General features: G+C 40.4%; 1 pseudogene; it reads left to right on the plus strand.

Annotated features, from left to right (window-relative positions):
• Window positions 1–281: 281 nt before the first annotated feature.
• On the plus strand, window positions 282–420 carry LOC114676655 (U2 spliceosomal RNA; annotated as a pseudogene).
• The last annotated feature ends 3,394 nt before the right edge of the window (window positions 421–3,814 follow it).

Genomic DNA, 3,814 nt, shown 5'->3' on the forward strand with positions numbered 1-3,814 from the left:
GAACTCCTGAGCTCAAGCAATCCACCTGCCTCGGCCACCCAAAGTGTTGGGATAACACTGTGCCCAGCCACCTCTGGAATTCTCTAAGTGGAGAATTAGTGGTAGGAATGTTACACCTGATCACTCACAAGTCTCCACATTCAAATTTGTCCAAGGCTTATTACTGGGATCCCTGGACATAATCTAAAGGGTTCACAGACTAGTTGGATTGGGGGAGGAATCACTATTTCCACTAACCTCTCTCTGAAATTTATCAAGTTTTCTATTTTAAATAAGGTAACATTCCTTCTCGGTCTTTTGGCTAAGATCAAGCGTAGTATCTGTTTCTATCAGTTAAATATGGTAACAAACTACAGTAGTCTTATTGGTACCTGTGGCTTAGTCACCAATAGAAATCAAGATAATTTCATATAACATTATAGTTACCCCAGATATCTCAAAATATTTGCCCTGATAGCTATTGCAAAATTATGGAAGTTACTTAACTTGCCATTAGATCTTTTTGTATAATATTTAATAAATAAGAACATATAAAAATCTTTATCATAGATTTAAAAAAATATTTTAATAACTGTATTTCAGTATACCCAGATGCATTATATAGTATACCCAGTGTATTTTCTTTTTATAACCCGATTTTCTTTTACTGTTTTATATAAAGATAGTATTCTGAGCGAGATGCATAAACCTCACCAGTCTGCCAAAGGAATACATGTCCAACAAAGATTAAGAACCTCAACTCTAAGTGAGGTTAGAATGGAGTTTGCAAATGTTGCTCAGGGTCTGTGTCAATGTCACTTTATTTAAACATTCCTGAGATTCAGCCTCCAGCTCACTGAGCTCCTCCTAACCAAATATGTGAAGGAAGAAGCTGCATCTGTATAAACATCATCCAGCTAAAGTGTCAGATTTCCTTCTCTTCTTCACAGTTGTTTGAAGCCAACAGTTAAAGGCATTAGAAGGATCAAATATCCTGTGTGGCTGGAAGAAGAGAAAAGAACTTTGGAATTATAACCCAAGCATTTGGTTTAACTCTGCTACCCTGTTTTCTTTGTTTGAATTAAGTGCAACCAGTAAGAGCTCAAAAAATGAAAGAATAAGTCATAAACCTGTAAGTTACTAGTTTAATTTTCTCAGTAGGGCATTAGGGCATCACCTAATAGCTGCTTAACAGTTTGATAATGAGAGTCATGGCTTCTGATCAGTGCCTAGACATGGCGTGACGAATGCATTTCACTGTGATCTGATCCAGTTACCACTGTGTTGGGAAGGGCTCTGAGGCCATCTCCAGGTCTAAGAAGGGGAAAGGTGCTGTGGTAGATCACTGATGTCTGCTATGGTAAAGGGATGGAGCTGTGTGCATGCCCCATAATTACCCAGAGTTCCAGCCCTAACTGGTGCCAGTGGCCACCTTTACTCGAAACCCAGGCAGAAATATATTCCTGGACGTTCCTTCCATATCTCCACTCTGTGCTGAATAGAAAGGGTAACCTCAGTTCCTGTAACTGTTTTGCCAACTAACTGCATTATATTGATGAACAAGGAGCATGAAACACAAGATATTGTATAAAACTATCTGGGATGCAAAATCATTATAGCACAATTGATGAGAGAGAATTTACTAAAAAGTTAATAAATTGATCAAAGAAATGGGATTCCTGTGCTTCTTCCTATTTATTAGTATTACAAAGTTTGACCTCATGACTTCTGCTTGGAAATACTCAAACTCCCAAATCCAGTGCTTACCGACTCAGTTTCCCTGGCTGTTTCTTTTGTAGGCCCTTATTGGCTGGGGGCAGGGGGAGGTGGTGTTAATGCTACCTCGAACATACAGAGGACTTTCCAAAACACTGTCTCCTGTGATGCCGCCCAGCAGGCAGGAGAGGCTCCATTGTAATAATTATTTCCATTTTGCAGATAAAGAGACTGGGCTCCGGGAATTGACTTTCCCAGAATCCCATTGTCACTTCAGGGCTCTCAAGATGTTGCCTTCCGGAGTTCTGCTTGCTTGTATCAGGTTCTCCTAAAGAAAGAAAGCCATTAAACAAGAAAACAAACCAACATTCTGTAATGGATTCAAAATATACTGTCATTCACCTATTACCTCTTCTACGTTGGCCAGGATGGAGGTGACATTCCTGGTTTTCTTATCTTTCCTCTTGTTTTAGCAGAATTTAAGGAATCTGCTTAACCATTTGTACTTTGTTCTACTGCCAGTCCAATCAATTTCAGAACAATGGATTCCCAAGCCAAGCTTCTAACTACAGCTCACCAGGCATCCTAGTTGGACTGATTTTGCTTTTGTTTTGAGAAATTATGAAATAGACAAGTTGTCTTACATGTAAGTATTGACCATTTGGGAAAAGCTGTTATTTGCCTTCAGCTAAAATATGCAAGAAAAGGAGATGGATGGGTTTGGGGACTTGCCTTAAACTAAACTAATCAAGATGGCAATTCCTGAGTAATTCATGGTTCCTAGTGTTCTTGTTAGATCAGTGGGTGGGATTCTTGGCCTCGTATTTTGCCCCAACTGCTAGTCCAATTCTCTGATCTCTGTTCACCCACACCATAGCCCTGGACTCTGGCTGCAAGAGTAGAAACATTCTGTTGTTTCCTCTAATCTTGTAAATTCATTTGTGCATCAACTATGTGCCAGTCATCCTAAAGAAACTTACAGCCAAGTTAAAGACCGACAAGTTAAAGGGCAATTTCATTTTAAAAAAGAACTCTACAGAGCGCATGTTTGTGAACCCTGGTCTTTGGAATTCAGGGGAAATTTTCTGGAGGAAGGGACATTTAAACTAAGGCCTTAAAGAAGAGTAGGAGAAGGAAAGGGGAAGGAGTGAAAGAAGGCATTCAAGGCAGAAGAAAATGTGTGCAAAAGGTAAGTAGACAAAAGAGTGAGTTCAAGTTTAGAGCAGAGAATGTAAGGGATGGTATAGAGGTGAGGAGAGGTGGGAAGAATATGGCTGGGAATGTAAACAAGAGCCAAATCATAAACAACCTAACATGTGAACTAACATTTTTGGGCCACATCCTGAGAGCAATAGGTAGTCACTTTGTTATTAATTTGATCACGATTGCTTTGACTGCTCTGTGGAGAATGGACTTAAAAGGAGCAATATTGCAAGCAGGGAGGCCCACTTCAATCCACAGGAAGCTTTCTGGAAGCCTAAAATATAATGGAGAGAGTAGAAATGGAGAAAAAAGAATTCCAGAATCACCAGGTCAGCATTCCAGTGTAGCAGGTAATTATTTCTAGGTCCTCTTCATTGGATTATCATTTGATGTTTCTGGTTTTCAGCTGTTTCACTTACCCCTGAGTTGTAGGGACTGAGCATAAATGAGCTCCACTCTTAGAAAGAACAATGGTTGACTAAGCATGGAGAAGGGTTCATTTTAGGTCTCAAGTCCAGTTAACCAGTGCCAAGGTTTGTACATATATTTCGTTATAGACACCAATTCTGATGATCAGGGCTGAGATAGATGTAGGAAGTTTATTTTAGGATGCGCAGGGAAGTAAGGAAGCAGAGGAAGCCATCTTAACACTGGCCAAGCCAAGCTTCATAGAGCACTGAAATATCTCTAAAGGCATCACAGTAACCCCAGCGACTCAAGAGAAGTCTGGCAGCCAGCATTTCTCTGCCTCTGCTTTTGTGCCAACATCTCAACTACTAACTCCCTTGACACCTCATAGCTTTTACTGCCTCATGGCTTCTGCTTACCACTATGTGTGTGTGCGCTGTTCGGTTTTAGTCTCTACTGTCTCTATTGCTGTAGGAGGGTTTTCCCATACCTTGACACCCTGAGCCCC

Source organism: Macaca mulatta, chromosome 2 (assembly GCF_049350105.2).
Source record: "Macaca mulatta isolate MMU2019108-1 chromosome 2, T2T-MMU8v2.0, whole genome shotgun sequence".
NCBI classification, from domain to species: Eukaryota; Metazoa; Chordata; class Mammalia; order Primates; family Cercopithecidae; genus Macaca; species Macaca mulatta.